Consider the following 12,068-nt stretch of genomic DNA (forward strand, 5'->3'; position numbering starts at 1 on the left):
CTTGCATATGCCTAGCCACCCCAGTCTGGGCTTAAGGTTGGGGCCATTTCAGCAGTTATAATTGGATGTCACTGACACTTGCCTCTGACAGCTATGATGAGGTCCCAGCCTCCTCCAAAACCTACCCTCTTACACACACACACACACAAATACCCCTGAAAGTCCTCAAACAGCTGTCCACATGTCCTAAGCAGACCCATTTACTCCCACTAAAGGTCTACCATAATTAATGCTCAGCATCTTCCTCCACTGATGGCGACCATCCACACCCCCATTGCTTGCTGAGATGTCGCAGGCCCCCCACACCAGCCACCTCCTTAGGTGCCAGATCACCGCCTGCCGCCAGGCAGGGCTGCCCCTCCTCCACGTACCACCAGCTTTTGGCTGGTCACTGTGTTATTCCAGGCACTGCGCTGCCGTGACCACACTTCACGCCAAAGCCACTGTGCATTTTCTGGGCCTGCAATGCACTAAAGACACCCCACTCTCCATGCCCAGGTAGGCGGAACAGGTCTTTCTCTGCCTCTGGCTGACAAATACAAAAGCATCGTCTCTTGGTCCCACTGCCTTACAGAGACTGCAGTAAAACCACCTTTCCCTGTTATGCCTCAGAGCCCCTTTGCCTCCATAGGACTCAAGTGTGGGACACCAGGAGACCTGTGTGAGGCCCTACGTCAGGCTGCACATGGAACCATCCTCCGCCTCCAACGGCTGAGCCTGAATCTACCTTCCTTAAAGGAACTTGTCTAGAAAATCCCTCCATCCATCAAGCAACTAGACTTCCAAAAGATGCCCCACTCCCTCACAACACGAGCCTGAAATTCAGCAGAGGATGTGGCATAGGCTCAAGTTGGCACAGCGACCCCCACCCACGCGCCCACTTGCACAGCTGATGCTGTCTGTACAGGCCGGGGCTAGCCGTCCTCAGCCTCCTTAATTGCATCACTATAGAAAAAAAAAGAAGAAGAAAGGGGAGGGCGAGAGGGAAGAGGAGGAGGAAGAGGAGGAGGAGGAGGAGGAGGAGGAGGAGGAGGAGGAGGAGGAGGAGCAGGAGGAGGAGTCAGGGTAAACCACACCCCTACCAAACACCCTGTTCTACACCCTTTACATGATTCTCTTGTTTAATCCTTACAATAGACCTCTGGAATCGGTACTATTACTATAAATGTCATAAATGGGGAAAGTGAGGTACAGGGACAGGTGGAGACCTGCCCGGAGCCAGACAGCCAATCCGAGGCAGAGCTGACAGGTACGTGGCCTGCTATAGAGGGGCAGGCAAGTGAGGGACCACGTGTGATGTATGTACACAGGCACCATCCAGGCTACCTCAGCTCCATTCAGGGGCAGTGGGAGAAAGAGAAATTAAATGGAAAGGGGGGCCAAGAAAAGAAAAGAACAGCATAAATAAAGAAAGGGAGAGAGGACACAGATGGGGGAAGGTGGAAAGGTAGAGAAAGGCCTAGCCGACCTTGCTCCCTGGGGCGGGGTGCAGTGGGGCTGCTCTTCCTGCCAGTCCCACTCCCCACAAGGGCCTTGGACATCTCCCTCAGAGCCAGGCTGCCCATAAACTGACGCTCCCTCGAGGGGAAGTACACACAGTATCCTGGTTGAGGCAAAGGGCTGGCTCCATGTCAAACCCTCCTGTGCCCACAGGCAGGCTTTCACACATCTTCCAACCCTACTCATCAGCTCCGATATCCCACCATTTTCTTCTAGGCCTAGAACGGGATCTGGTGCCCGCTCCTGGTGGGTGCCTCCACTTGGGTTGACACATGAGGCCCTCACCCACTACTCACTCTCATTTTTCTCACCCTCTGTGGTCCTCACACAGCCCACCCCACCCTTCCCCTCCCCTCCCCAGGCTCCACCTGTATTCTGGCCTCCCTTGTCAGCTCCTTACCCTGGCTCACGCACACTCCCTGAACAACCAGTCCCCACTATTTTCCCTCCACTGTCCTTCCACCTTGAGCTCTTAGGCCTTGGTCAAAACCCAACCTTGAGCAATACCTGCCAGAAACCAGCCACTGCTCACCCCAGGGCTCCTCTGTCACCACCACCCCCACCTCCCCTGCCCTGCCTCTCAGCCCACACTCCATGACTCACCCCAGCCCTCACCATCCATATACACTCAGCCCTCACAACCTGCACCAGGATGGCGTTTCTGTCACCCTCCTCCCATCCTCCACTGGATTTTCTCAGAGTTATCCAGACCCCTGCAGCAGGATTACCAGGGGCCCTTGTTTAAAATGCTGTGACGGTGAAATAAACCAGACGCAAAAGGAAAAATACTGTATGATTCCACTGATAGGAGGTCCCTAGTCAAATTCACAGAGCCAGAAAATAGAACGGTGGGTGCCATGGCCTGGGGTGGGGGTGGAGAATGGGGGGAGAGAGAATGGGGAGTGAGTGTTTAATGGAGCCAGAGTTTCAGTTTTGAAAGATGAAAAAGTTCCAGAGATGGATAGTGGTGACAGTTGTACAACAGTGTGAATGTGTCTAATATCACAGAACTGTGCGCCTAAAAATTGTTAAGACGGTAAATTTTATATTTCTATACTTTACCACAATAAAAAAATAATGGCATAACAAAATTAGAATCTTGGGGGGTGATGCAAGGATAGCTACGATTTTAACCAGCTGCCCTGTGGTTCTGATACACCCTAAGAACAAGAACTGGAAACTGTCACCGCTTCTTAGCTGTGTGACCTCAGTCTAGTTGCGGAACCCTCTGAACCCCAATGTCCTCATTTGGAAATGGACACGACACCTTCTTCACACGGTTCTTATGCAGGTTACACGAAATAAGGAATTAAAGTGTCGGGAGTGTGGTAGCTGCTCAACAAAACATTTGTTCCGTCCACAAATATTTCCTGAGCAGCCCAGGATGCCAGTCATCAAACAGTGAACCTCAAGTCCCAGGCTGGCAGACAGCAGGGGTCTCCCTTCTCCCTCTCTCAGGCCTCCCAAGAGTTACCCACCAGAAGCGAACACTTGGCAACATGTAAGGAGGTTCCTGACTTCTTAGAGTCTGGGATTACCACCTGGCAAATGAGAGGAAAAGTTACAGAGGCAAAGTTTAGGGAGCCATCAGAGTGCTTAAAAGAGGACCTTGACCCAGCCCAGAGTTAAGGGTCCCCTGAGGGAATAAAGGCTGCAACAAATCCTGAAGGATAATTGCCTTAGTAGGTGGCTGGGGTACTCCTGGCCAAAGGAATAGCACGTGCAAAGGCCCAGGGGCCTTTTGAGAAAGGTCAGGAAGTTGGGTGGTGAAGGTTGGGGAATGTATACCAACATCAAAGGGAAGCCTGGTCAGATGGTTTCACTCAGAGACCTCTGCATCCCAGAGGCCCTCAGAAATCAGCAGCCTGGGAGGACCTCAGCTTGGAATCTCTTCCAGTTGCCTCTGCTCCAGGGAATGTTCCTCTACAGAAGAGAATGTTATCTTAGAGCACAAAGCATTCGGCCTCCTATTTCCTCACCCACTATTCCCTGTGGTTTCATGGGATGGCCTCTCCCCTCCCACAGCCTCAGTCAGGCAGGTCCCTCAGTTCAGCGCACACATTCCATTCTTCTCAGCTAGAACCCTCTCCTGCCACAGCCAGGAGGGGTGAGGCCTAGCCCCATGGCCTCTTCACACTAAAACGGGACCCTTCCAGCCCCTGTCGTTGCTTCCCAGGCTTTTCCCCCAGACCCAGTAGGTAGCAGTTATCAGCTCTACTGGGCCATTTAAACCATTTTCTAGACCTTTGCAGAGCGCTGCTAAAAAAGTGCCTCTTCTTTTCCTCTTTTTACCTTTTCCAAATTGACCACACCTAGCCATGTTTAGAAGAGAGAAAAGTGTACACCAGTACAAAAATCACTCTAAAATAATACCTCCCAGACCCTTTGGCACACAAGTGTTTCACTAATGTCAACAGTGAAGATTACAAAATGCACCTACTTTAGCACTTACTATAATAAGATAGTTGAACAAATTTTTAATCGCTTTATTTTTTAAAAAGAGATTTATTTACTTGGGTAGTTTGAGGTCTGTAAAGCGGTAAATGTACTAAGAAATTACCTAAACAGTTGTGTCAGGCCAACATCTTTGTCTCAGGTACAAGGAGGGTTGGAAGGTGGCCAGACTGCTCCTGACTCTTTTATTAAGATTCCCTAAGAGCCTGTCACCATGCAGAGGGGGACATCCTAGACAAGTACCAGGCCTCCCTCCCTCCAACCCAACGCCTGCCATTCCCTTCTTCTTCTGTGTGTGAAGCCATAGCACAAAATCCCAGGTCTCTTTTTAGAACCAGCTGTCCAAGTGGGTGATCCAGCCCTGGGTGCAATCTTGTCCTTTTCCCTGCTTTGTTGAAGCTATTCTTGAAAGTATTCCAACATGGCTTTAGAGAATTTTCATATCTCCACTGTTCTTCCCTCCAGTAAAAAGTGATGGCAAATTTGGTCTGTACCAGGGAGCAGGAATCCAGAGAAGAAAAAGATGTCAGGCGCCCCTCTGGCTTGATTCTGACGGATTTCCAGAAGGGCATCACCCCCCTCTCTCGCCATTCCCAGCAGAAGGCCAGTAGGAAGGACATGGGAAGCCTGGCCCAGACCCGGCCTCCTGCCAAGCAGGGCGGCCCTCTGTTCCCTGCTTGTACCTCCTGGGGGAGCAGGCTGGACCCAGTGGTCAGCTGTCCTAGACAGTGAGAGCCACAGAACCTTCACTCTTGCCTCTGCTTCTTCCCAAATCCCCTTAGTGACTGAGACTTTAGGGGTGGGAGAAAATACAGCTTAAGGGTTAAATCAGATTGCTGGTTGTAACAGAGTTCACTCTAGGTACATCAATTCAGAGGCTAATCAAGCATACGGGATTAGCAGAGGAGAGCCTGACCCTTTCTCAGGGGCTCTGAACTTCACAGCCCTGACCTCTGACCCTGTACAGGGCCTTCCTTTCTGAACTCTCTGCTATGCAAGGAATTCTGCATGCAGTAAAAAAAATAATCCCCCTGGATTTGCTGCTTTCTGATCTGACCAAGTCAGAATCTGTGGCGTGGAGAAACACTCCTTGCCCAGGCAAGGACAGCCATGCAGAGGAAAATGGGCCTGAGAAATAACGTTCTCGATCTTCCCAGAAAAGCCCAGAGGCCGCCTTCCATGAGTAACTATAGGGACGAACTGAGCAGCTGGTGTCGTTGCTGGGCTGACCTTTCACCATGCGGTAAGTTGGATGAGAAGGAAGGTGTTACGGGCTGAATTGAGTTCCCAAAAAATTCATATGGGGAAGTCCTAACTCCAGTATCTCAGAATGTGACTATATTGGAAGATATGGTCTTTCCAAAAGTAATTAAGTTCATTAGGTGAGCCCTAATCCAATATAACTGATATACTGTTCTATAACTGATATAACTGATGTCCTTATAACAACAGGAAATAAGGACACAGACCCTGTGGAGACACAGGGAGAAGACCATCATCTATAAGCCAAGGAGGGAGTCCTCAAAAAAGCATCCCTGCCAACACCATAATCATGGACTTCTAGCCTCCAGAACTATGAGAAAATAAATTGTATTTAGCCACTGGGTCTATGGAAGTCCTAGCAAACAAATACAGAAGATGTAGCTATAAAAAAAATGTAAAAGAAAACACCTGCCACCTACGTGAGTGTTGGCCAGAACGAGCCCAGCCTAGGGCTCATCTTTACGTAAAATGTTTCATCGCCTCTTAAAATCCAGGAAGGCATCCCACAGCTGCAACTTACCTGCCCCATTCACTCTACCTTCAGAAACAAATTAAACTTCAGGAAGTTCAGAGAAGAGATAAGATTTATTAAGAATTTGCAGGGAGGATGGAGAGATACTCAGATATAATGGTGGCTACAACAGACTCATAAGAAAGTTCATGCTACATCTCTGGAAGAAGAATTAAAGCGAATCTGCTATGCATATGGACAATTGTGATGGCTTTGTACTAGGTCAATGTAGCCACATTTCCTAAATTCCTTTCCCTGTAGTGTCCTGAGTTAGGGGCAGCCACAAGAGAAATGTGTGTGAAATTTGGAAGCACAAGTGAAGCACAGGCATTTTGTTACGCTCTGAAGGTCGTATAGGGCGGACATGGGGACAGCTCACACACTGCCACTGTTCTCTGGCTCACCTTGTTGGCATGGGGCGGCCCTTGGGCCTGTAGCTCCTCCAGTTTCTAAGCCAGGTGTGTATGTCTCTGGGGCGAGGGGTCCTGCTTATCTCACAGGTCACCCACATCATTGAGATAGCAGGCGGTGAGAGCCAGACGCAGTTCCAGTTTGTCCCTCATTGTCCCCACTCCACATCATCTTCCCTCCCAAGCTGGCCCAGCTAAGACACAGGGACAACACCTAACAGACTATAGAACCAGCTCCCACCATCCCAGGAGCTCTGACCCCTAGGATGAATCTTTATTCTCTATGGCTCACAGAGTTTCTGCCTTTCTGATCAAACCCTGAAAGACACAACAATCAATAGGAAAAAGTCTTTCTTAGTCGGCTACCCAAACAGGTGCGACTTAAAGACAAGTTACCTGACTATATCATACATGTCTGATACTTTGTGGACTCACCCTCTTGTAATAGAATTTAAGTCAGAAAACAGTGGGATCTTAACCTGGAGGCAACACCGAGCCTCTCACTAAACTCAGAATCTCAAAACCAGTTGGATGTTGAGCTCCCCCTCCCACCTGTGATCCTCTGTGGATTGTCAGACCACTCTCCCTTCCTTCCGCTCCTCTTGACCATTCGAGGCTAGTCCTTTCAGCGCCCCATTCCTGTCTCCACACCTCCTACCCTCAGATCTACCATTGCCACCCCAAAACCTTCCCAAACCTCTGCTTCTAGCAAGTCGCCCTTCAATACTCTTCAAAGGCATTGCCCTTCCAGACCAAATCTAAGTCCTCTGCTTAGACCTTTTACCGTCTGTCCCCAACCTATTGTTCCACCATTTTTCCATTTCTCTCCAATATGTGCCCTCTGTTGCGTGAGGTCAGTCTCATCTTCCCTGCTGGGGTCTGCCCTCCTCACTCTGTCCCTGGGCCATCACTCAGATTGTCCCCAGGCTATTGGACATCTCATTCTGAAGGCACAGCTTAAGTCTCATCTCCTTCATAAAACCTTCATGAAGGCCACTGGATGTGGCATTTAAGAGAAACAACTCGAGCCAATGAGTCTGGATTCAAATCCTGGCTGTGCCCTTTCCAGGCTCTAAAACTTTGGGCAAATCGCTTCATCTTTCAGTGCCTTACATTCCTCCACTGTAAAATGAGGATATAATTTCATCTACTTCAAAGGGTTATCATGAGGATTAAATGAGTTAAGTCACATAACAGATTTATATCAGGCCTGACACGTAGAAAGTGCTTAATGAGGGTTAGGTCTTATTATTTTATTTTTATTGTTACCTGACCATACGACCTTCTTCCATACTCTTTTCCCCTGAATTTCTACACCCAATGCAGTGAGACCACATCACTGAAGCACTTAACCGTGGTCGGTCGTGTACTGTTCACTGAGATTTCATGTGTAACAAAGTAGAACAGGAACATTTCATCTGTAATCGGAACATCAGTCAGCAACAGCTTATTCGTGAACCTAAAACATTCCTCATTCCTAACATGCAGAAGAAGCAGGGGAGCTTATCCTGCTTCTTCCTGGGACCATTTAACCCCTCAGAGACCTAGGAAGGAACAGATGGAGACAAACTGTAAAGGACAAGAAGCCACAAAAATGTCCACAGAATGGTTCTGAAACTCATCCATCTGGTACATTTGAATACCAAAAAGATGATGTTTTGAAAGACATGGTTTACACATCAAGAAGCGCTGTCTGGAGGATGACCCAATCCAAGGCAGGGACCTCAGCCAGTATCTACTCCTCCTGAAATTGAACAGCACCCAAGTTACAGGAGACCCCCAAAGGCCAGGGCCCAAGGGGCCACCAGATGGTGATAGTATCAGGGTGGGGTGGGTCTCTGAGGCTGTGCAGGCTCCCAGCATTCCCTCCATGGGCCTTCTGGTTTATCACCCAGACCACTGAGGCTCATAAATTAGTCAGTCACAGCTCAAGACAATACAGAAGTCATGCAGCACTCCACTTTCTGCGGTCTCCATTTCTTCCATTTTAAAATGAAGGGATTGGTGGAATAAGAGGATAGCTAACAAATGACCCAGTTCTGAAATTCTGCACGGGCGCTCCCTATACAGTCCGAGCAGCCAAGGAGGACTCTGAGAGTCTGATTTCCATCAACACTACCCAAAGCAATCTACAGACTCAATGCAAACCCTATCAAAATTCCAATGGCATTTTTCACAGAAATAGAACAAGCAATCCTAAAATTTGTACTGTTTCCCTGAAAATAAGACCCAGCTGGACCATCAGCTCTAATGCGTCTTTTGGAGCAAAAATCAATATAAGACCCGGTCTTATATTATGTTAGATAAGACCCAGTCTTACAGTAAAAAAAGACAGGGTCTTATATTAATTTTTGCTCCAAAAGACGCATTAGAGCTGATGGTCTGGCTAGGTCTTATTTTCGGGAAAACATGGTATGAAACCACAAAGGACCCCAAAGAGCCAAAACAATCTTGAGGGGGGAAAAACAAAGCTGAAGGCATCGCACTTCCTGGTGTCAAACTATATTACAAAGCTACAGTCATCAAAACAGTGTGGTATGGGTATGAAGACAGATACATCGATCACTGGAACAGAATAGAGAGCCCAGAAATAAAACCATGCATTCATGGTTAATCAACTCACAACAAAGGAGCCAAGATATACAATAGGGAAAAGATAGTCTCTTCAATAAATGAGAATTTGATGTCCGCACTCCCCACGCACAAAACAGTGCTAGAAAGAAGGAAGAAAGAAAACGGGGCCACAATCTAACCCATCTGTGCCCTGATGCTCTTGGTACTGGAGCCCTCCTAGCTGAGCGATGCCAAAGCTACAGATGAATATGGCAAGGTGTGCGACTTACCTGGGCTCAAGGCCCAACTCTGACACTTATGGGCACGTTACCCAGTTTTTGTGAAGCCTCAGTTTTCTCAGCCATCACATTAAGACTAATAATAATACTTACTTTGTCACTTACTGATTGAAGTGTAAAGCACTTTGCACGGTACCCAAAGCAGAGAAGGTGCCCAGATCAACAGTCCATTCAGCAAATGTTGATCAGGTACCCGCTAAATGACAGATACTGTTCCCAGGCATGGCAAACAAAGAAGCCTCTGCCTTACAGAGTTTACCTTAGAAAAAGAAGACAGATAATAAGAAATAAGCAAAATAAAATAAAAGTCAGGTTTCCTCAAGCTCATCGGAGAAGAATGGGACGGAAATTCGAGCAGGATAAATGGGATACAGATAGAGATGTGATTTTTAGGGGGAGGCCTCAGAAAAGAGGACCTGGAGAAGGCAAGCCTGGAATGGACACCTCAGTAAACGTAGTCACTATGCATCCTTATCGCCGGAGCTCTGGGTTTGGTGCCAACACAGCATTTTTCCTGGTGTCCATATGGGTATTTCTGCCCAACATCCCTCACACAATAGAACGTCAGAGCTGGAAAAGAATGTAGAGATGCCAAGTTCATTTTGTAGAGAAAGAACGGAGACCCAGAACAAGCACAGGGTCACAGTTGATTCCCAGGCAGAGGTCGGTGCAAACTCCCTGATTCTAAGACCGACGTTCTTACGTCTGTTCCATACCCTGCTGCCTCAGGCTGACTCAGACCCACGTAACACTGTTGTCTGGAGCCTGAAAGATTTCTATCCCCGTGTTGTATTTCAGCCTGCACTATAATTCATGGTTATTAGCTGTGTAGTCTGAATATTTCTCATTCAGACGCCTTTTACTGGAAAGAAAAAACATTACAGATTTTTTAGAAGACATCCACGAACCAGTAACCCCAGTCTAAACCAGTGAGACTTGAAGGCCATCGCCTCAGGCGGTCACGGAGTACCAGGAACGCAAACACCACACTAGAACCACGTAGATGCCACTTCTTGGCAGTAAGATGGTCATCAAAACACGAAGAATTAATTTCCATTCTTTTTTTCCCTTAGATGCCATCAATACATAAAAACAAAATTTGGAATTATGTAGACTCCTTGAGCCTCTGAGAAAAAACCTCACAGGGCCCAATTTGAGGAATACCACATATGGCATGTGTCTTTGAACGGTTGTTTATTTTAGGATAGATCCTTGCAGCCGTCAGGGGCATGTACAGGAACCACTAAAGCTAAAGAGAGTTGCAAACACAGATCAACTCGTTTTACTTTGTTCTGAAGCTGCCCCAGGGCCAGAAAGGTGACTGGAGCCTTGATGGCAGCAGCACCTTCATACTTTGGTACAACTGTCAGAGACATAGAAACATCCGTGGACTGTAAAGCTAGGGACCTCAAAGCACCGTCCGTTCATTTAGTCAACAGATACTAATTGGGCACCTACTATGTGCGGGTGCTATTATAGGCACTGAGGATTATGACACGAAACCAGACCACACCCTGACATCATGAAGCTTACAATCTGGCGAGAGAAAAAAGGACATGAACAAATTGGGGAGCGACAGTGTCAGAGAGCAATAAGGAAATAGAGAAAAGGCACAGGGGGTGCCTGAGGTATGGGGAGAGAGGACTTGCTACTTTATGTAAGGAGTCAGAGAAGGCCTCTCTGGTGAAGTGACACTGGAGGTTGAAGGGTTTGTCAAGGGAAGAACATTTCAGGCATAGTTTGCAGTGAATGCAGAAGCCATGAGCTGGAACAACAAGGGGGCACGGGGTCAGAAGAGCAGTGAGGGCGACAGACCTTTGCAAGCACCTGAGCTTTGCCTCCAGTGAGAAAGGGAGCAAAAGAAGGTCATGACTGACGAGTGACATTATTTGACTAATTTTTTAAAGGGTCACACCTGTTGCTGTACTAAGAGAACAGAGGGTGACCAAGGTAGAAACAGGGAGACAAGCTAGGAAACCATTGTCATAATCCAGATGAGAGATGAGGAGATCTAGGTCAGGGCAGGAACGGTAGAGATGGGCAGAAGTGACTAGATCCTGGATACGGCTGACGGAGCTGATGGCAATCGCTCACGATCCTCGTATCAGAGGTAAAAGAAGTAGAGGAGTCCAGGACGATGCCAGAGTTTTAGTCTGAACTACCTGAGGGTAGAGTTGACATTTATGGAGAAAAAGTCTGTCGGAGGCAATGGGAGGTGGGGGAAGAAGAGTGGTAAAGAGACACCAGCTGTTCAAGCTTTGTTTTGTTTTTTGTTTCTTTAAAGATTTCTATGAAAATATAGCTGACATAGAATAGTGTATTAGTTTCAGGTGTACATATAGTTATTCAACATTTATAGACCTAAAGAAGTAATCACCATGATAAGTCTAGCAACCACATGACACTGTACCATATCGAGTGCTGTTCTTAATTTATAAAGTCAGCCTTGAATAAGAGATGGACCATACGATCCAGCAATTCCATTACTGGGGATCCACCCCAAAGAATTGAAAGCAGGGACTCATACAGATACGTGTACACACAGGTTCATAAAGACATTATTCACAATAGCCAAAAGGTTTGGAAATGACCCAAATGCCCGTTGATGGATGAATGGACAAACAAAATGTGGCACATACAAACAATGGAGTATTATTCAGCCTTTAAAAGGAATGAAATTCTGACACGTGCTACAATGTGGATGAACCTCAAAGACATATGAGAAGTGAATAAGCCAGACACCAAAGCACAAAGTCATAGAAACAGAAAATAGAATTGTGGTTGCCAGGGACTGGAGGGAGGGGGGAAGGGGAAGTTAGTGTTTCATGGGGACAGAGCTTCTGTTTGGGAAGATGAAAACGTCTGGCGATAGACAGTGGTGATGGCTGCACAACACCGTGAATGACTTAATGCCACTGAACCTAAAAACACCTAAAAATGGTCAAAATGGGAAGTTTCAGCATATGTATATTTTACAATTTTTTTAAAATAGATGGATGTCTCCCAGGTTACTCCACTGGCAAGGGCTCTGTAAGGCTTTAAAGATTTATAAACACAAACTCAAATGAAAAATTATCC

At 47.2% G+C, this 12,068-nt stretch overlaps 1 protein-coding gene across 4 annotated transcripts in view; it reads right to left on the reverse strand.

The window, feature by feature from the left end:
• Nucleotides 1-12,068, reverse strand: part of AHNAK (AHNAK nucleoprotein) — a 107,452-nt gene that overhangs the window by 46,563 nt on the left and 48,821 nt on the right. The window contains exon 6 of one of the 4 annotated variants that reach the window (XR_012497611.1): nucleotides 3,293-3,423. The exons of the other annotated variants lie outside the window; for them this stretch is intronic. The gene's annotated coding sequence lies outside the window, so the exon portion shown is untranslated. The remainder of the gene's footprint in view (nucleotides 1-3,292; nucleotides 3,424-12,068) is intronic. 4 annotated transcript variants of the gene reach the window in all.

Source organism: Rhinolophus sinicus, linkage group LG06 (genome assembly GCF_036562045.2).
Source record: "Rhinolophus sinicus isolate RSC01 linkage group LG06, ASM3656204v1, whole genome shotgun sequence".
NCBI lineage: Eukaryota > Metazoa > Chordata > Mammalia > Chiroptera > Rhinolophidae > Rhinolophus > Rhinolophus sinicus.